This window comes from Stegodyphus dumicola, chromosome 9, assembly GCF_044657685.1.
Source record: "Stegodyphus dumicola isolate Sdum_Otavi_A_Nest chromosome 9, ASM4465768v1".
NCBI lineage: Eukaryota > Metazoa > Arthropoda > Arachnida > Araneae > Eresidae > Stegodyphus > Stegodyphus dumicola.
Genome location: NC_140776.1, coordinates 16,763,840 through 16,786,607, shown reverse-complemented (window position 1 = coordinate 16,786,607; position 22,768 = coordinate 16,763,840). Strand labels below are relative to the sequence as shown.

The 22,768-nt window shown below is 33.3% G+C and overlaps 1 protein-coding gene across 3 annotated transcripts in view; it reads right to left on the bottom strand.

The window, feature by feature from the left end:
• The window catches only part of LOC118193355 (cell adhesion molecule Dscam1-like), a 978,906-nt gene that overhangs the window by 810,596 nt on the left and 145,542 nt on the right, over nt 1–22,768 (bottom strand). The window lies entirely within an intron of this gene.

The window sequence follows — 22,768 nt, the reverse complement described above, 5'->3', positions numbered from 1 at the left end:
CAGGCGAGGACATTCAAACCCTGCGATTACTTAAAATCCAGCCCCGAGAAGATATACATTAACCTGGAGAAAGTTAAACTGAATTGAGATTATTACTTTCATAAAAGTAGAAGAAGAGGCATTGTTATGTTGTCAAAATGTTACTTAAGTTTGCTTTAAATTATTACGTGATATTTTGCAACCAAGCGTTTTATCAGACTGCAAGCCATTTACTTTTGTTTTTAAACCTACGTTTAGTTTGGAAGTGTTTTTATTGGTTAAATTATGTCCTCATGCTTATTTAAATGATAATTTAAACCTCTAATGTTTGCAGTGATAACGTAAGTTATACGAAATAAATTATACGTAATTAAAGTAAATTATACGAAATTAGAAGTGATTTAGTAGCCTAAATATTTAAATATCCACAAATTTTCAATAAATTCTATTCTCTCGCATCACAGCTCATTATAGCTTCTCATTTAATTTAAATTTGATGAAATTTAAATAATGTTTATGTATTAGTAACAATTAAGTCAAAGTTTTATATTTAGGAATTCACTAAAACCTCCTAAGCTCCCTCCCTCTCTCCAAAAAATAGAGGGACGCAGGTTTTCTAAAAAAAGTAATGTTTCTATCTCACAGAATGTAGCCAGTAAACCTAATAAATGGTATAAATATGGTTATCATTGTTTTATTATCGCTTTGTAAAAATGTTAAATTGTTAATTTTTTATTCACCGTATCGTTTCTTTCATTAATTTAGAATTAAATTGCAGAGTCATTATGTTATTTTGAAACAAGAAACATGAAAAAAATGTGCAATGCCCTCTCCGGGATTCGAACCTGGATCTCTCAAATACGCGCCGAGTGTGCTACAGTTACACTACGAAGGCATACAGAAAAGAGGAGAAAATCCCTCATGTCATATAAAGCCACTGCAATAATCTGCGATGATACTTACAGAATCAATGAATCACATTACTAGAAGGCAAATAATACCTACTAATCATGAATTAAGAGAAAAACATTATTCTATTAAAACAACTTAATAATTAAAGATGATACAAAAGTTAAAAAAATAAATGTTAAATTTGCGAAAATAAGAAGTGTTTAAATGTTTGGCCGCATATTTCACTTTGTAGACATTATCCGTGCGTATGTTACATATGTATTTATATATGTACTAGCTAATTGTATACATGTTCCTAAATTTGCGCAAGTAATTCGGAACGTGATAGTTATTAATAATCATCATTCGTTTATTTAACAGAAGCTCTTCGACAACCTTCACTGATATTAATACTACTTGGCTTTCCTGTAGTACTTAACTCTTTCACTGTAGTGCTTAATCCTAAGTCGCTCGCTCAAACCGTCCGACCATACAGGCATCAGCAGGTTGCCCGAACACCTGAATTATTTTGTGTCTGGTGCTTTCTTCCATCATGTTAGTGCAAGGATCATTGCTTTGGAGTGTTATTAAATCACATGCCAATCATTCTTTTGAAGCGATTAGAAGTAGTTCTGCTATTTGCATGCACCTTCCTTCTTATTTTTTTAGCTATTGATGCCCGAGGTTGCAATTCTGTCCTAAGGCAAAACGGCACTCAGTGGTAAAATATGAGTATAAGTATGAAGCACTTCGCCCTTGGGTATGAAGATCCCAAGAGCGAAGTTGTCGCTTTACGTAAGTAGGTTATTGTTAGTGCTGTAGCATTGTACTTGACAAGGATAAAGGAGATCCATTCCAACAAATATATATACATACAGTCGTTTCAGATGTTTGAGTGAAACAGATTTTGGGCTCTAGCGATGCGAAAGATTTAAAATACTTAGTGTAGAAATCAGACTTCGAGTAATGCTCTCTCAGATGACACTATTCCCATTTAATAGTTTGTAAATAATTATCGCCATTCTCGTGCAAGACCTCGTATACATTTACCACTTAAGAAATCGATGATGGCTGGATTAAGATACCTGGATTGAATCTCGGCATAGTTTATTTTTCGCATATCTGCTTAGACAGAAACTTAATTGTCTCTAAATGAGCACATTTATTGTGACAAAATTAATAACGTAAACTGTTTGTATTTCAGAAAGAACTGATCAGTTTATATTACGGACAACAGCAAAAGTTTTAATGAAGAATGAATTAGAATTAATGAGTGTGTAGAGACATTAGGTATTTTTGCACGCACGCAGGATGAAAAATTAGCAATCGCCTTCGCCGGGAATCGAACCGCGGACCTCTGGAATATCAGCCTAGCGTGCAGAGCTACTACACCATGAAGGCACGCCAAGACGATGGGAGAATATACTCCTCCTTTTAAAGGGCGACTGGGGTTTTTAGAGGACCCAATCGCCATATCCTGGGTGGGGAGAAATCGTCGTCCACCACCCTTTTAGTTCGGGCGCCACTGTAGGGACATTAGGTATTTTTGGGCGCATACACGATGAAACTTTCGCAATCGTCTTCGCCGGGAATCGAACCACGAACCTCTGGAATACCGGCCCAGCGTGCAGAACCACTACACCACGAAGGTACGCCAAGAAGGTGGGAGAAATAACCTTATAAGTGCATATACTTATACTGTTATTTTTCATTAATACATCTTATCGAAATAAATTATTTTCACTACTTTAAAAATCCAACATTTATTTACTTTATTTTACAATGGTTACAGTCAGACTGTTATGAGTGTGCAGAACATGAAGTCTCTGTTTTTATTTCTGAATAATCTCATTTGTAGGCGTAATGTGTTAAACTGTACCACAAACCATTTCTGAATTGAATAGTTATACATGAATATTAATGAGTTGCAATATATGCTGATTCACTACATGCATTGAAATTGTTATTCATATCAAAATTATAATCAGTGAAAACGCATATATATATATTTAAGACACTGTGAAATTGAAAATCTGAGCAATGTTATTTCAACAAATAAGTTTACAAACAAGTTTTTCAGCTATACCCATTTATATATTCTCATATGAATAGGTTATTGCATTACACGTCATAAAAGCTGCTGAGATGGGCTTAAAATTTATAATTTACAGTAGGCGTTATACGCTTAATTGGAGAATAATTACCACTATGATCGCATGGCTAATTTGTCATCTTCATTTGCATAAACTCGAATTTGCCGTCCCAGAGTTTAGTAACACTAATAATCATTATAATTATATTGATTCATCGATGTACCGTTGCTGTAGTCTACTGCTCGTTACTTGACTGTCATTAATAGTGACTGCATTAAATATGTTATATAAGCACTCGTCAGGAAATTTGATAAAACGGTAGAATCTATTCTTTAACACTATGCATTAGCGCATGAGTCAGTAAAAATTATAATTGATTGCTAATAAAATTCTCTATTCTCATTAACCCTGTCCAGACTGTTAAAACTCTTTTAAGTTCAATGTGAAGATTAAAACATCAGTCATTTAAGGTTAATGGTTAATGTGAAACAAATGTGTGAATAGTTTTATAAAATCTTGGGGAAATAATGAAGGAGAAGTTAAACTATTTGTAGATTTTGGTGATTTTAGTATTAATTATACGATTTCTAAAGCAGTTAACTTTTTGAAGTTATTCCATATAATTAATGTTATTAAAGCATACGTTTAGTGGAGTTTATTCTTGGATATAGGTCGTATTCGCGCCTTCCCTCTTCGACGGACTCCCACCAGTGTGCCAATACCTTCTTAAATGTTTTTTGAGTTGCATCTTGAGGTTGGAGCTTGGCCATGGAACGGTATGTTTCGTTGCCTTTATACCATTAGCTGCTTCTTTTGCTAGGACATCCACTTCCTCACAGCCTTGTTGCCAACCTGCACTTTGATCCATGATATTATGAAACGCTGGTTGGTTGTGTTAGAGACAGTGTTGAGGATTTCCTGAATTATTGGGCATTTATTTATTGAAGAAGCTATTGCATGCATTGCGGACAAGCTATCTGTAAAAAGATAGGAGGTTTTAAAGGAGTTTTTAGTAAAATCTTTATCAATCGCATTTAAATTGCATTTAAAACTAACTCATCAATTTTAGAGTCAGAAATTCAAAACGAAACGAATGGCATACTTCCACGTCCTGCTTCTGTCGGCTTTCTCAAGAATGTGCAGAAAGCATGGGAATGAAGACTTTGTTTCTTCACATTCTTTTTTACAAAGCGAGAGAATGTATAAATTACATGCTTTCGTATGTAAGCTAACCAGAAAAACATTTTCATTACGTACTAATGAACTTAGTGTAAACCACATTAAATTCATGTAAAGACGAATTTTCTGTGTTGAGTTTTACGTTATACTACGTACTTAATTTAAAGCTGGTTGTAATGTCACACCATTTTCATGATCTGCCTCATAGCGAAATTATTCAATCTTCTTGTATTTTATACATTTATTACACGCACAAAACTAAACACTAGATCACTAAAACTACACTACTAATAGTCGAAATATGTATATTCATCAATACAAGTTAATTTCATTTCGCTAACGACTCCCATGAGCCTTCCTTATCCTGAACTCTCTATCGGTCTCCCTCCTGAAAACTAAACTTTTGCCGCCTCCCAGATTGAAAGTTAATGCCCTGTATGCATCTTGTTGGTTGGCGTTACCCATACATCGCACTAGTTAATCTTTATTTCTGAATATCTTTTGAAGTTCCACATGATTCCAGTATATTCTGTCTGTAATACTTTCTAGAAATTTGAAGAGCGGCTGGAAATTAAATTGAGATGATTTTAAAGGATATAAATACAACAGATATTTAGACTTTTAGATTTGATGGGGAAAATACAAAAGATAATAACTTAGTTCTTCTTTAACGGAAATATACAGAAAATACCGATATAGTAGCAGAAAACATTCTCAAATTACATGGTGCAAATAAATTAATCATCTAGTAGATTAAGATTTTAAAGAAGAATTTTCGTTACGGTCTAAAAGTTGTTTGACAGTGACATATTAATTGCTCAGGCCAAGGACGAATTTAGAAAATTCATTATGCTATAATTACCTGTTATAAAACACAAAAAATCTCGCTGTTATATTAGAACATATTTAGAGCTTTCTTCACGTAGGCGACGTAGATGAATATCAGCAAAAGAAAATATCTGCAAAGCTTTGCAAAGCTGCAATAACAAAAATAATAAAATATTAAATCGATTAAAAATTATAAAAATTTAACAAAATGAAGGCTGCTACTTACTAAATTTGTTCAGTCTTTAGACACTGAATCCTGGTATAATTATCTAAAACTATTAATCTTGTAAGATTCTAACCTGTGTACTTTTAAGTTACAGTTAAAGTTGAAGAATCTTAAGAACTGATAAGCGAATAATCGCTTGAGTTCGTCAGATAGAGAACAAAACGTACGAAGGGTGAAATTACCCTTTATTATTCCAATACAGTTTAACAGAACTCCATCTTGGAGTTTTACAATAAACCCTCCACTCGGGCTTGGCTGCATGGGCGTTTTCGTGGTTTTCCCCATGTGTAACGTGTATACGAGTCAGTTTCCCTTAGAAAGTCCTCCACGAAGGTATCCCTCCTCTTAGGCAGATAGCCCTCGAGGCTTTGTCATACTCACACACACACATTTCCACTCGGACTTGGACTTAGGAAACTAAACTAATCTTAACGAAAAAGATATAGCCGAAGCTATCAAGATTCTAACAAAGTTGGCCCCTTAACGTAAATAACGGCGAAACTATCAAGGGACTAAGGTACAGCCGAGCGTAATAATAGCTTAAGAGAGAGTAGTCTAAAAAGGCGGATACGCGCTAGTCAGAATCACTGGTTCTCTCTCACGAAGTCAGTAGAATTTCACAGTTAAATACTTACCATTTGCATTCAAATGCGATTCTAAAAATACGTTCTGGCCGGCAGTTGTAAGCTTGAAATTAAGAAAAAATAAGACAGTAACTCAAAATAACTTGTTCGATAAATTAAAATAATCCTTACAATTTAAATAGGATAAGAAGGAAGCGGAGTTTGCCATTGATATTTTCTATTGCCCAAAGGTAACAAATTGCAGTTCAAAAGATTGTATGAATATCACAGAAACCAAAATGCAATTTCTAATTTTCTTTCAATCAAGAAGCACAGTCAGCTAGTACACAAAGCTAAAGGACATCTTTTATAAAAGAACTGAGCGTGTGTTTAAACGTAGGAAATCAAGTTATTAAGGTATTTTTCCTGCCTACTTAGCATGCCTTCGGGGTGGAGTGTTGAGCACACTCGGCGCGTATTCAAGAGGTCCGTGGTTCGAGTCCGCGCGAGGGCATTGCTCATTTTTCATGTCTCCTGCTTTCAAATAACCGAATGTCTCTACGACGTAAGTGTACTTTGAAATCCTAACATATCAAAGCAAAATTATGAAAGAGCTGGTTCTTGTATTAAATTGAATTAATGAATTAACGAATTTTGAATTTGTAAACTGAAATACCTCAAATGCGGAATCAGTAATAGCCATATGATGAAGTGCATAACCCAAATAATGAATATTCTGTCATCAAGAACTCTGCAACACAGAGTGATCCCACCAATTCATTACGCGAACAGAAGCACCTCGGCGCCAGAAGGTTACTGTGAGCCCCAGGAAGGCATTGCAACTATGCATAGCCAGTGTAAGGGGCCTATACCTACTTACTAAAGGTAAAAAGTAGGTGGCCCCTGTACGCATACCTACCCTTTATGAATGGGGGTACTAGGCGAAAGCTTTGAGAGTTGATGCTGTTATACGAATGTATGGTTCAACATTATCTGCAATGCAAGTGACGCATTTACGCAGTCACTGCACCCGACTTTCGAAAACTCTATAGAAAAATTCAAGGATGAACTTAATGGATATCCATGCGTCATTTATGCTGGTTTCCGTTTCTTTAATTGTTTTCTATCTCTGCAGATGGTTTTGGTCAACTATATTATCACCATAACTACGCTATCCCTCAGACATGTCAAACTGACTGCCCGCGGACGACAGTTGACTCTTGACTCATTTGTACGGCTCCCTGTCACCCCGAGGAAATAACACAAAATATAATAGATTAACAAAAACTGGAATTTCACCAAAAAGGAAGAACAAGAAGAACGGTCGCTTTACAAAAGTATTTAACCCATTTAAATGTCGAATTATCAGAAATTCAGGTAGACTGAAATGATTCCGTGAAGTGGGTGTCTCTAAACTTTTCAAATATTTGCCTGCGTGATCAAAAAACCGTAAATTTACATCGAATATGATTTATATGTTATGTAGTACTTATCAGTTTAAACGGTATTTCTCCCGCCCTTTTGACACGCCTTCGTGGTGTAATGGTCAGCACACTCAGCGCATATTACAGAGGTCCGAGGTTCGATTCCCTGTGAAGGCATTGCTAAATTTTTCATGTCCTATGCTTCGAAATAGCCTAATGTTTCTACAGTAGCGCCTGAACTAACAGAAAAAGGTGGTGTATTATGATTCTCCACATTCGGGATTTGGCGATTGGGTCCCCTAATCCTCAGTTGCCCTTTAAAAGGGGGAGTATATAAGGTATTTCACCAGCTATGCCTTTATATTGTAATGTCCAGCATACTCGGCGCGTATTCAAGAGGTCTGAGGTTCCGGCGAGGGCACTGCTCATTTTTCATGTCTCCTGCTTTGAAATAACATAATGTCCCTAAAACTTGAACAATGTTTTTAACTGACGAAAAGGAGCAAACCCTAGCGGCAGTTAACAAGTGTTGATCCCAGCTCTGTTCTGAAAAATGCTTTTACCAGTGGCATGTCTCCGGCGATTCAAAAGCTGGTTGCATTAAAAATCTACAAAGTGTCCAGAAAGGTACAATAGGTATACACTTTCATGTCCCTTCTATTTTTAAAGAATTAGAATATTAGGTAAGAATTTTATGATTTACTCGCATTTTAAATCTGTTATTAAGTATGAAAATGGCTGTTCTTCCCTTTCGTCCCGCACTAACGCCCATTGACGACTATTTGATACATTTGATATATCGAGTTTGACAAACTTCCACTGCTGTTGGTCAGAATGCATATTTCATTTGCTATGATTTCTATGTGGCACGTTATTCGTTCTTCATATCCATTCTAAAGATTCTGTTTACTGGGTATTTTAAGTTACAGTTGAATGTGAAGAATCTTAAGCAAATAATCGCTTGAATTCGTGGGGTAGAAAGCGAAAAGTGAGAAGGTTGAAATAACCCTTTATTATTCCAACTAAAGTTTAACAGAACTCCATCTTCGGAGTTTTACAATAATGCCGACACTCGAGCTTGAACTTAGGAAACTAAGAATTAAAACTTAAACTAATCTTAACTAAAAAGATATAGTCGAAGCTATCAAGATTTAAACGGAGTTGGCCCCTTAACGCTAATTGACTACGAAGCTATCAAGGGCCGAAAGTACGGCCGAGCGTAATAATAGCTTACGAGAGAGTAGCCTAAAAATGCGGACGCGTGCACACAGAATACCTGGTAACTTATGATTCACGTCTAAATAATATAATAACTTATGATTCACGTCTAAATAATATAATAACTTATGATTCACGTCTGAATCACAATGAGGAAGAGCGGTTAAATATCGGTTCTGGCCGGAAGTGGTAAGTTGAAATTAAGAAGCGATAGGAAAGGAAATTAACTCAAAATTTAACTGTTAATAAAATTAACATAATCCTTACACCATTATTTAATTGTAATGACGAAAGTGATTATTGCACCTTTCCTCAAAGAAAGTGTCAATCAAAAAATGTATGGAGTTTGGACGATGCATGTTAGTCAATTAAAAGATTAAGTCAACCGTTGCCTTAATTTCCTAAAAAATAGCATATCATTAAGAATATTTTTTTATGAATTTTGAAAGCTTTTAAAAATTTGACAAATCGCAGGCATTTCAAATCAATAAGATTTTCTTGGAATATCTTTATTTTGCCCCTATCAGTGTAACACATAACGTTCGTTCCTTTTAAAGCTCTTAGGTATTATTTTAAAGTTAATGCGAAGTTAAAGGGTTTTAGAAAACTATACTTCTTTAAAAGAGATTTACAATAGAAAAGGTTTCTAAAAGAATCTGTACAGTGAAGAAAGGTACTCAGTCAGTAAGCAGATGCGAAAGAAAGTCCTAAGAGGCTATTCCCAACTCTAATGAGCTTACGTCATCAAAGGAGATTAAAGAAATGAAGTGTCTGTGGAAAAGACTATATATTTGTTTACTGAGAAAACTCAAAACCTGCTAACATCTATTTATATTTTCTAAATGTAAAAAAATGAGAAGACAGTTGAACGAAAAATATGAATTCAAATGAACAAATTAATTTAGTATAAGAAAGAAAATCTTTAGAAAAGTTCTAATGCTCGCATTCTGATTGGTTTTCCATCATTCTGAAATATTTTTCTAGCTGCTAACACTTTTTTTAGACTACTATAAACATTACCATAATAAACAGTACAATGGTTGATTACAATTTTGATATTGCAGTAGATATTTGCAAAAATGAAATGATGTACTTGTCTATGTACAAGAAACTGAAATTAAATTGCAATAAAAACTCGCTAAAAAGAACTTTAAGTGAAAGATAATTTTATTCACTATATTCAACTAAAAAAAAAAAAAAAAAAAAAAAAAAAAAAGATTTTTCCACAAAAAGTGCAAAGGCCGACTGATGAATCACAAGAAAATAAAAACAGCTTTGCACCCCTAATAAAAAATAACTGACTAATAATGTAATCAAAATATCATATTAGAATTAGTTACAATTATTACTCCATAAAATCCTTAAAAATTTGTTTTCAGTTTTATCATGCATACATTGTATACACTAAATTACCTAACATAAAATTAGTGGTTCAGACTATTCTTTCAAAATACAAATCTCTTTTTAAAATACATGCATGTAATTATGAATTACAGTTCTATCGATGAAAATACAAAAATACGGAAAGTGTGTAAAATAATTTATTTTTAACTTTTACAAATAATAGTACAAAAATAATTTTTAATTTTCTGCAGATATGACGCAAACTCTAGGAAGTTATATTTTTATTCATAATGCTTAACAAACATGAAGACTTCATCACTTTCTTTTCATAATTTGTATGAATATAAACATAATAGTAACATTTCTCACTGCTGTTAGTAGTGATAGAGAACTTGATTTAATTGTGTTGCATTTCTTCAACATTTATATCAGCATCAGAAGAAGAACCTTAATTATCTGCAGTTTCCCATTTAAATTCTGTCACAATACCTTCATCACTCAGATCTTTCAATGTAATAACATTGTCATCACATGTTTGGAAAAGTTCCATATTATGTACTGAAAACGCTGAATTGTTGTTTTTTGTTAGTGTTTCAGCACATGAAAAATTATCTTATTCGTAATCTTCAACATCATTTGTTAGACAACATGCAAAACAAAATAATATGCTTGATTCTGTGTAATAATTTTCAAGTATTAGTACTGAAAGAAGAAATAAATCGTATAATCTATATGTTTATTGCAATTTCCCAAAATACTTAAAAAGAGAGGTTTTCTGTAATGACATTTCCGCTCCTGTCTCGCTTTGGTTCTAAGCTTTCAGATGGTAGTTTCATTCTAGGCCAAAGAACCATCTTATTCCCTTTTAAGTTTTTTTATATCTGTGTGTGCAGAATAGTTATCAGTTTTAAGGTCAATCTGTCATCCATACCTGATAGTTAGCTTTAGAGAAAACAACAAGAATGTTTTACATTTTGCAAGAAATTCGTCTCAAAATTCTGGTAGATTTTAGATTAATCAGTAAATCTCTACGACTCTCAGTGCCATTCATGTTGACACTCACAAGCAATGTAACACATATTTTATGTCTCTAATTTTAATGTTTAATGTTTTTTCTAAATTTAATGTTTAGTTTCATGACATACTGTAGAGCAACCCAGTTTCATGAGCCTTGGAGATATTTGTTTCTTCAATGATTCTGTATATTTTGAATAATATTTATCGTATCTTTAATTCGAAACGCTTTACTTTTGTTTAAAATCAACTACATCACAGTGGATTAATAAAATGTGTATTAGGGGAACGAAGAAACTAAGCATTCACACTACAGCGATCAAACATTACAAGTACTAAAGTTCAGAGATTCAGTTGGCAGACTGTCAGAAACAAAGATTACATCACGTTCAGCTCTGAGAGAGGAACACAAGCTAGCAAAGATAATCAATCACAGTAATTATTGCATCTCAAGGGGGGATTGGATGTATAAAAGAACCAGTAAAGAGCATAATCAAATTTGCTGTAGTAGTCATTGCAAATTATGTTTTGAAATTGGAATTACATTGCTCTTTTTTTACATTATGCATATAGCTGAAAGTAATTCAAATATACTGTAATTGCAAATGCATTGTAAACTGGAAGAGTTCAAATTACAAGTACATTGCAATTGTAGCCACAGCTACATTGTAATTGCAAATATGAGCTACATTTTAATTACAATTACAATGCAACTGCAATCACATGGCGGTTATTTTTTTTTAAATTGAACGAATCAGTAATAGTTTCATATAGCATTAATAGTGCAAAATTTCACTGAAATGCTTACGGAAAAATACGAATAAATTTTCATTAAGTTATGTTTTGAAACTGCACTCTTGAATATCACAATAAAAGATTCTGCGCTTGTGTTGAGTTCTGTAATTTTAATTAACTATTTGGAATTATATATAAACCAGCAGCATATTTTGAATTAAAAACCAGAAGTGAAATATTTCTGCAATGATTGAAATATTTTATGAATATATTAATAACAAATTAAGTATTAACTTAATATCTTATAAATTCTGAAATAAAATGTGAACGGATGAGGATATGGATTATAAATATGATTATATGACTCCGAATTGGGCCTTAATAAGCTAAATAAGAAAATTGAGTCTCTTGAGGGTGCATGACTTTGACGAGCCAGCAGTTGAAACTCCAAGAATGGTGAAAAAAGGAGGTAAATATGGGGAGACGATAATGTATTGTGACATGTGTGCTAATCTAATGGAAAGCGATGAGAAACAAAAGTCATGCAGCGCAAGAGAACAGGTAAATGTTGGAGTCATAGCTAGGTTACGAAGTAGTGATCTCTAAATATGTATGTAGCTAATGATCTAATCGAATTATCTTCTGGAATGATATGATAACTAAGAACTTATGAAACATTTTCAGCATCACAGCTATGTCCAGTTCTGAAGAAAGGCTTATTAAGTTTAGTAATGTGGTCCACTATAGGTTGAATTTTCAAGTCTTCATGAATCAGTTTCCTTCTAATCAGGTAATAAGCATTTACAATTCTTCCAAGAGTCTTATTCTGTACTGTCTGAAGATTGTGGAAGTCTGCATTTGATGCTGATGTTCCACCTGTACATGTGAAGCATAGAATTGGCCTAGCACAGGTGTATCATTCTATTTTTGTTGAAAGACAGTCCACAGTAATTTCCTAGGAGTACAGAAAGTTGGTTAGCGATACTACAGGCTTTTCCTACGACGTGCTTAATATGGAAAGTCCATGCGAGCCTTTGGTTACTGATAACCCCTAGATAACTTACATTATTTACACGATTCACATTTTCCCCAAATATGAAAAGGTTGTTCAATTCTATTTTCCGAACCCTGCACTCCCTTACCAGCAGGACCTTTGAGGCATTTATACTGATTCTCCAATTTCTGCAGCAATTCTGAGTATCTGAAACTAAATCACAATTTGGAGATAACATAGTTGGCTTGGATAGAGCTCACGGCTACGGCCGCATCCACGGCATAGCAAGCTAACACAAAGTTATAATCCAGTTTATCTCTGGGAAAATGGACGCTACACAGGAACATTAGGGCAAACCAGCGATGTTGTTCTTGAAGGCAGAATAGGCACTTTCAAGAGACACTAAACGTTCAGTCAAGTAAGGAAGGTATTGAGGAGAAGTATGATTTCCAACCTGAAGTTCAACTTGATTCTCTTCGTAAATTAACTCCTTACGCCAGGCGCTGCTGAATGCATTCTCCATGTCTAGCATAAAGATGGCCGTGTATTTCTAGTCGTGCAGAGCTGCTGCGGTAAAATCATCTAGCTTGACTAGTTGCTTTGAAGTAGACAGTTACTTCCTGAAACCATACTGATCAGGGGGAAGTAGTTGAAGAATTAGATTAATCTTTTTAAGGTAAGGCGTTCATAAATTTTGCTAAGTTTGGAAAGGAAACTTATATGGTGAAAATTCCCTACTTTGGTGCTGTCCTTCTCAGGTTTGACGAGAATAAAGATCTCGGCACTTTTCCAAGGATTTAGAAAACACATTTACACAGGCATTGATGATTCCAATGAATTTGGCGATAGTATTGGAATGCACTATATTTCGAATTTCACCAGGAGTAGCGAGGTCAGGCAGGGGGCTTGTTGAGGGGACACATATCCAAGAAACTGCTGTTCTAGGTGTTCAGAGAAAACTCTCAATTTGCCTATATATGAATGCGTAGCAGGAATAGGCTGATTACTCTTGCGTTTGTTCTCAAGCTATTCGATGAATTTCTGGAAGGCCATATCATTAGCTCTATATCTGCAATTTTTTCTTCCCACCTTTCAGCACGGAATTTCTTAATTTTTTTAATTGCCATGCTTATGAAATTAAACTCTGTTTTGTTTGCCAAATCCCACGCATACGGCTTCTTGTTGTAATAAGTTGCTTTATGTTTGGGAGAAGTTTTAATACAAAATTCTTTGCAATCAGAATGTTGGTGACTTCCTAATAAGCATCGTTTAAGCGCATGGGAGATCTTCGTTTTTAGGCTGGTTTTCTTGAGGATATTATGAAAAAGCAATCCGTTTATGGGTTCTGATCTTGCGCTAGTTGATTTTTTAAACATAGAAACAGCTGTGATTAGGATGTGGCCTGAAGCGAGAGTTCGGTAGTCCCTATAGCAATAGGATTGCCAGAGTTAGTAAATATTAAGTCAAGAATGTCAGGTTGTCTTCGTGGGTGAAATGGTCTGTAAGTAGCTTTCCATACGCATAGAGTGAGAGAGGATTGTTTCGGATCAACTCGTGCGAGGCACTTTCGTTTAAATTAGTGTTTCTACGATTTCAGTCAGTGTGTTTTGCAATTTGATCTCCATCAACGATGATGTAAAATACTGATTTGAAATATGCACTTTAAGAAGAATTCAATTGATATGTAATGCTGGTTTTAAAATTTGTACTTAAAACTGTGGTGTCATTTCAGTTTTTAAGATGTGAGTCAAATTACTGAATAAAGGATATATTTAAAATAATTTATTATAATGCGAAGACTGAATGTAATTGAATACGATTGTTTGGAACTGATAATACATGAAGCTGTATTCATAAAACGATGTAGTGCAGTATTGTAATGATATTTTTTTTAAACGTAAATCAGCATTTCTGCATTCATCACGTTACCCTCTTTTGACTGAAAAGAACATTATTTAAAAACTTAAATATTATACACAAACCAAATGCAGTCATTTGAAAACTAATGTTTGATAAATTTATATTACATAACAGAAAATAGCGGATACCTTTATACAAATACTTTGTATGGAGAATTTGGTTTTATTTTTTACATTTTCCTCCTTTCATGTTACTTTAAAAAAGTCGTGCTTCTTCAATCATGAGCACAGGATAAAACCAACCGTTAGTATATAAAAGATAATATATATTCTACTTTATCTTATAAACCTGCTTCAAATGTCAAAGAAATGAGATTAAGTTTAATCTTTCACTTAAAACTCTCTTCATATTCTTATTAATGAAGTCTTGTCCATGATTTAAGAAAAATGAATCCTTAAGCTTCTACTTCTTTTAACAAGCATAAAAGCTTTTTTCACACACACACACACACAAAAAAAATACATTTTAGAAACCGTATCCAATTAAATCATGCCACTATAACAGCACTATACTCTGCTATGAATATTTTTACTATAAGTACTGCAATTAAAAAACTATGGAGCGTTTTCATTGGTGAAAAAATTATATCTTTTCAGTCAACAAGCGGTAAAAATTTTCAATAGTATTTAGCGTTTAAGTGAAGTGCTAAACTGAGACTTTTTTATACGCAAATTTTACAGACTTCATAATGAAAAACGTGCCAATAAACTGAAGCACCTTACTTTAGTGTTTTTCTTCTAAACTTATGTAGTTATTTTTTTATTTTTTTATTTTTAGCTTAGATAAGATTAGAACGAAACTAGAAATAAATTATTTTCATTCGAATCCATCACGTAAAGGAATTTTGTCGTTATTGTTTTACTTCAAAAATCAATATAACACGTTTTGCACTTATCCTTATTATGTTCTTTTATATACAAAAACTTCTAACTTACGGAAGCTGACGAAACAATAATAGCAAAAGAAAAATAACCTTCAGTGAAGAATTATCCTTAATAAATAAGAGTTTTTCGCAGCTTTTCAAACCATATGTATGGGAATCTACACAACAATTCTAATACTATGTTTTGTTTCAAATTTCGCTGCAGCTATGATAGATATGTCTGCTTTCATGACAGTGATGTTTAATCTTTCTAAGTTTTGAATTAGCAGTTAGTTCAACTGTTTATGAAAACATATACTATAATTTGAAAATCTGCAGTACGAATGGAATGGTAAGAAACGTGGAAATGAATTGTCAGTAAATAGTACATTCAAATAATTATAATAATATTAATATTAATGTACTTTAAAGCTTTACCTTTTGTACCCTGAGATAAAGTTCACCTTTAACAACAATATCTCAAAGTCATACAGTGAAATAAATTTACGCATGAAAGATAAATTTTCTAGAAATTCGGCAGCGCTGTCAGCTTTACATATAAATATCAAATCTTATTTGCCTTTTATTTCATTTTAAAGAAAATTAATTTATTTAAAATTTAATCAAGGAAATCAAGATCTTAGTTGTAGTAATTTATGAGATATTATAGGGATAAAATTGAAACTGAAAGAATTTTATTTATTATATTTCTCTTCAAATTTGCTATAACATATTTTCTCCTTCCATTCTATATTCCTCCTAAGTTAGTACCCAAAAGAAATTATGAATTCAATACATTATTTACTGAGCTTTGTTATACACTAGAGAAAGAATACTAACTTTTCTTTGATATAAAATTACAATTTTATTTCTAACATAAGCTTTAAAATGTCTTTAAAACTATTTAATTTCAAAAGACACTCGCTTTAAATTTAGATTTTAGCACTAAATGTCAATTAGATTACTTTAATGCAGTTTAGAATTGAATGAAATCACAAAATTTCTTACAGAAATTAAAATGGAAATGACATTAATTAGCTTATTTTCTATGGCTTTAAACAGCATACGAGTTAGATGAAATTTTCAAGAATTATGCAAAATGCATTTCTGCAAAAGATTCCTGAAATTTGGTTCTTATATATATATATATATATATATATATATATATTTTTACATATTTCTGTGGATGGGTCAGTTTCATCCACATTTACAAGTCATTGTTATATTTTTTTGCCGTTTGAAATTTCATCATGAATATTATAATATAAAGTTATAAAACAAACAGAAGATCATATCTAAAATAATAATAATTGTATATAGCTATTATAACAATAGAAATATACATGTAAATCTTCTAAAGAAAAATAAGGGCTTTTACAAAATTTTTAAATAATTAATTAATTTCTTTAAATTTTTGAAACATTTATATCTTTAATCTAAAACATTTATTTAAAATTATTTAAGTATCATGTTTTTCTTTGCAGCAATTTCATAATTTACTCCATTACTGGCAACATATGGATAAATACTTTATGCAAGTAGCAGTCATGATTTTCTGTTTAAAAATAAATCCTTCTCTTTTTCCTCTCGCTGGGAATCATATCAGTCTACGCATATCACATAATTCTTTCTAACATAATTTTTATTTTGAATACGGAAATATTTATTTTCAGTTCTTTCGTGTACACAATTTTAAAATTTTGACTAAGGTATAAAGTGAGTTGCTTCAATAAAACATTGCCTGGCTTTGATGCTCAAGAATTCGGGCTATTTTTCTGCAAATTTATTTTTCATGTTTTAAAAATACACTGACATTCAAACGAAATTTTATCAACACAACAACCGTAGACCATTATGCATTTATCCAAATTCAAGAGCCCACCAATGGCCGAGCGGTAAAGGCGCTGAACACTGGTAGTTCGGTCCGAGGTTCGAATCCCGCGAACGGGCTAGTTGCATGGCCTTTTTTTGTGGTTTTCCCCCTGTGTAACGTGTATACGAGCCAGTTCCCTTAGAAAGTCGTCCACAAAGGCATCCCTCCCCTTGGGCAGATAGCCCTAGTGTGTTTGCCATAATTAAATATACCAACACCAAAGGCAACAACCATCGATACACAAGGTCTTTTAATAGTTCGAAATAACTACAACAGATATTTAAAAAGAATTATAATATATATAATTTTGAGAACGTTACCAGTGCTAAACAGCATGCAAATTTGCAAGTTGGTCGCAGTATACATCAGTAAAAAATAAACTAAAGTACCGCTGCTGTTTTAAACGTTGTCTTATCTGTTTTCGAGAATGGTGGATGTGGTTTTAATGATCACTAAAAGCACTGAAACGTGAGTGAAAATGACTAGTTTTACAATTTATGAAATACATCTAAATAATTGCGTGTTTTGAACTAGACTGGCCGATTTCAGTAAAAATGAATTTTTGCAATCATTTAGACGAGGGATCAGGATAGACATCCAGCAACAGTCTAAGATTAACAGCCTCAATTTGAGGTCGTCCGACGGTTATGCGTGTCTCTAATGGTAATATTAAAGTTACGGCGCACATTTCGAACTATGAGTATCATCTCTAGGAGCTCGCCCTAAGCCACATAGGGGTTTCTACATGTGAGGTGGACTTGACATTAAATGTGCCAAGTCAAAGATAAACGATAGGTACAGAGGTATCTTAGAGCTCGCTGTTGTATCTGGATTACCAGTCTTCAGACAAAATGTATCAGCAGAAAAGACCCTTCACTCTTGGCGACCTACGGTATATATCCCCCACAAAAGATCGCCCAAGAAATCGGACTTTTGTGGAGCCAGGAACAACATTCCTGGACACAGCAAAATGGGGTAATGTCCTTTTTGGTGATGGGTCGAGATTCAGGATACATAATGATTTTCGACAATTTTTCATGTGGAGAGAGACTAGAACCTGTGATAGTTTCTCCATAAATTTAATCGATTATTTTGGTAGAAGTGGGTTTGTGTGACAATTAAGTACAGTGCACTTAATCTCCACACAAGGAATTGCTATTAATAATGGAATAGACGGACGTCCACTGCGTGCCTATCATACGGGAGGTTTGATCGCACAGAGGTTTAGAGACAATATTTTTCAACGTGATGCGAGGCATTTCCGAACAGCTGTCAGAGAGGACTTTATTTTTATGGGCAGCAACGGGATGCTGGACACAGTTCAGTTAGTCAACAATCTTATGTAAGAAGAACCGTATTTCCTGTGTGTTGCGGCCATCGAAATCGTTAGAACTAATTGGTATAGAGCATATTTCGCATGCAAAAGCAAAAGCTACTGCCCGGCGTCAATACCAACCAAGCATTAAATTTCTCGCATTTAGAAGATTGGGATTTGTTGCTACAAGCTATGATTAGTAACTCATTTACTGTATGATCATAGCTCATTGGCTATATGAAGGCCTGATATTAGGCCTAAAAATTAAATTCGTGCAAGAGTTCGGACTCCTTATTAGATGGGATGTTTTGGAAATACGAGATATCATGTTATGGTTGTTTTTAGTTTCGTTTGGATATCGCAAAGCATTTAGTCCTGCTTATTTCGTTACGTTACTTTTAGATCTCTCACTGTATTAGGCATCTGTATTCCAAATTTCATAGCAACAAACTAAATAGTTTTTTTAGGAACTACGTTTTTTGTGTCATTAACCTTAATTTTTGCAAATCATCATGCATGTTCATGACCAGGAATTTTTTTATGATGTTATGCTTTTCAATCGTTGTCTCTATTTTGCTTTTCTTCGGTACATCTAGTGAAAGAGTAGTAACGTATAATTGACTTCAGAATGTCCAATAGGAAAAGTTTCTTTTGAATCAACTTCTTCCTGAACTCACCACTCACTAAACCTTGTAAAATCCAACCTGGTGTCTGAAACACAGCATTGAGTGTTTCGTTTGCAGACAAATGTCCCAGAACTTCAGACCCATTATTAAGATAATCAAATTAAAATTTTAGCATTTTCGAGAACAATTAGTTCTGCTTTGAAATTACTGCTTTATATTTAACGTCAAAATTTTCATAAAAAATTCACTCCTTCGATTTGCAATGCAGGCAATAGTAATATTAAAAAGAGTTAGGGTATACGAATTAAAATTGTGATTATCCACAAATTAAAATAAATAAAAATTCATAAATAAAAACTGATTTTACCAGCCATAAAACAAAAGTTTGGTTTTTTTAATCAATTATGTTACTGATGATACTATCCCAAACGTATTACAACACAGTGCAATAATATTGGTCATCGAAATCAAGTACGTATAAAATCCTTTTGCCTACTCATACTTGAGAAAAAAAAATAACAAAACATTAAGTTGAATATTGCATTATTTTCACACAACTGAGCCGTCAAAATGATAGTAGAATAATCTCTGTATGTCTAAATTACATATTGCCTTATCATAAATTCATGAATTTTATGATATTTATTCTCTCTTAACTAGTGGCCTGTTAACTAAGGATGCCTCCTCCAAAAAATACAAAACAATTAAATATTTTCGTGTAATTATTACTTTGAATTTTTTTTCAAGGAACATCTGTGGCTTATCAGTTTTATGAGATATGACAAAAATTTGCTCAATTTTTTCCTCCATTTCTTAGAACTGCAAAATTAACACAGCACCATTAGCATCTTCAACGAGGAAGATTAAATTTCTTTTTTATGCAGGCAACACCATTAGTTTTGAAATTATTCACAAACATCGTTAGATTACCAAGCATCCGTTTCGTTAGCTAATTAAGCAATAAACTGTTTTCGCAGCATATTACTTTAAATTACCTCCAACAGCGGTGATCGGAAAACTTCCACTAATGTTCCAAAATAGTCTTGCTGACAAGCCTTTTTGCTTAATTGACATCGTCCATATTTAAATGATATCTAGCCTTTAGCTTATTTTCCACATGGGCTCTTTCAATTTATATGCGATTATGTAAATTGCATTTAAAGAGTTAATCTAAATATGTACAAGACGCATAATTAAATCTGCATGATATTTTATTCTAGATGGTCATTAATTTGACAGTTTTAGTCGGTGGTTAATGCTTACAGATTTAAAATCTGGATATTTAGCTTTTATCGGTAATTATTTTCACGTAGGCATAAATTATCTCAAGTAATAACTATTTTTCATTACATTAATATATGAAAGTAGTTTGGATCAACAGAAGCTTTTTTCTTTTTCCCATTTTAAATAATATTTCATTTCATATTAATTTATTTTCATGCAATGGAAGTATTTTGCTTCCTACAACTGAAGTTGAATGACATATATGTATGTCATTCAAATTTTATGCATCATCATCTGTTTCGGCAGTCACAAAATATCGGACCCGCAGTAATTAAATATTTTTTAAGATCAATAAAGATCAAAAACAATCAAGTTCTATATCACAAGCTTTGTGTGCTTATAGACGATTCAGTATAAAAGCGTTAACGGCTTATAGAGGCAGATACTTTCGGCCACATGCAAATTTAGTCCCAGCAGAGGAGATGATCGTAAAAATTTCCACGGTAACGGAAGAAATTTTACCAGATGTAAGTTGGATTAAAAAAAAAATATGAAAGTTTTCAGATTCTATATTACGTCAAAATGGGCGTTTATTACTGTTTTCTGTGTTACATTTATTTATCCAATATCATATTATTCGCACTTAAACCATGAAATTCAGTTCAAGAGCAATATCGTAAAATAATTTTAAATTGAGCATATCTTTAGAATGCACAGTCTCACGCTCTGGAGATAAAAATGTTTTCCCCGTACAGAGTTGCCAATGTTCTTTTGAAATCGCTCAGTTTGTTAATCAAAAATCGTTAAAGTGTTAAAATATATTCAATCGATGATTCCAAATTTCAAATAAATCGAAATTCCAAATTGGGCTTCCAGATGCCCATATTCGGTGGACGATTACATTATTCGATATGTGATGGCTCTAGGCACCGTTATTTTATCACAATGCGAGAAACATACATACATTTACGCAGATTCTTCCTTATTTAATTTCTTTAAATATAATATCTTTAAATATCATAAATTCATGCATATTTGGTCGCAACAATTTAAAAAGTGATTCGCCGCTTATAGTGAAACTACGCAAAATGCCGAAACTTTATTAATAGCCCTTCTGGGTTAACGCTATTTTGAGTTAACAAAAAATCTTCTTTGTGTTTGTTAACAAGAAAGGAATTATAGTGTTCTTTCTGTTTTACATCTGCGAACTGAATTTCACTCTCTTCCAAGGCTTATAAGAAGCTGATACTGCAGAAACCATTCAGCCTCTTTTTAAGCAGAAACGTGAGAAATCGTGCGTTCATAGTCGCGATCAACCCATGGCTCTTCTATATACTAGGTGAATAGGCTATACCACGTTAACGTACACGGAGAAATACATACTTGTTTAGACTATGAAATACAGAAATTTCAGTAAGGTGAATGCGATTAGTAAACCTTATCTCTTCTAGTGAAGAATTCTTGTACGGTTCTGGAAGAAAGCTTCCGTCTTCAATTTTATGTTTTTGTCATTTGAAATAATATATTTTTTTCTGGAAATATTTTGCTTCCATTATAGAATATGAGATTTAGATTTGTAATGTAGCTGATTCATATCGTTAGCAACCTATGGTTTAATGGAAATAACGAAGTACAATCAGTGCCCATCGATTTGCTTTGATTTGTGATTAAAACGTGTTGTTGATTATGGTAGCGTTGGCGCCAAATGCCTCTGAAATGCAGCAAATTCAGCCAAGTGGTATGTTAAGTAAACTAGGGACACTCTGTTCAAGACTACACACAGAGTCGCTAATCACTTATTTGTTTGGCGCTTTTTACAAGTGTAAGAAGAATTGGATTTTTGTCAATTTTCTTTGACTTGAAAGTGAAAGTAGGCCGATGTGTACATAGAATGCCATTTTTGTGCAATTCTGGGATTTTTTTTAAGTGAAAATAGATCGATGTGTACATGAATACCGAGTATGTGCAATTCTTAAAAGCGCGCCAAGCAGTGAGTGATTCTGCACGTTCCCCATTAACAAATTTGCATAATTTACACTGCACAATTTATTTTTTTGCTTTTTAGTGTGACCTGACAAGTGGTCCTATGATGGCAGAGGATCAGCGTGCAGGCGTGTAGGTTACCTTCCGTTTTGTGTTTAAACCCATTCCAATACTTATGGTTCTAGAAGGAATACAACATACTTGTTATAATAATAATCATCGTAAAATGTGGAATATATTTTCTAGTTTATCTGATTTTTTTAACTAGCATCTCTATTCTTGGATATCCAACGACCTTCTATAAGAAGCGAATCAATTAAAAGGTAAGTGATTTTCGGCTTTTATTCTGCATTGTACTTTCAAAAACAAACGAAGCTGGCACCTATAAACGAAGATTTAGAGGTGCTAAAAAGAAGGACTAAGGCTAATTGTCTCAGAAGTAAATTTAAACGTCAAAAGGAAGATGATAATAGCAGA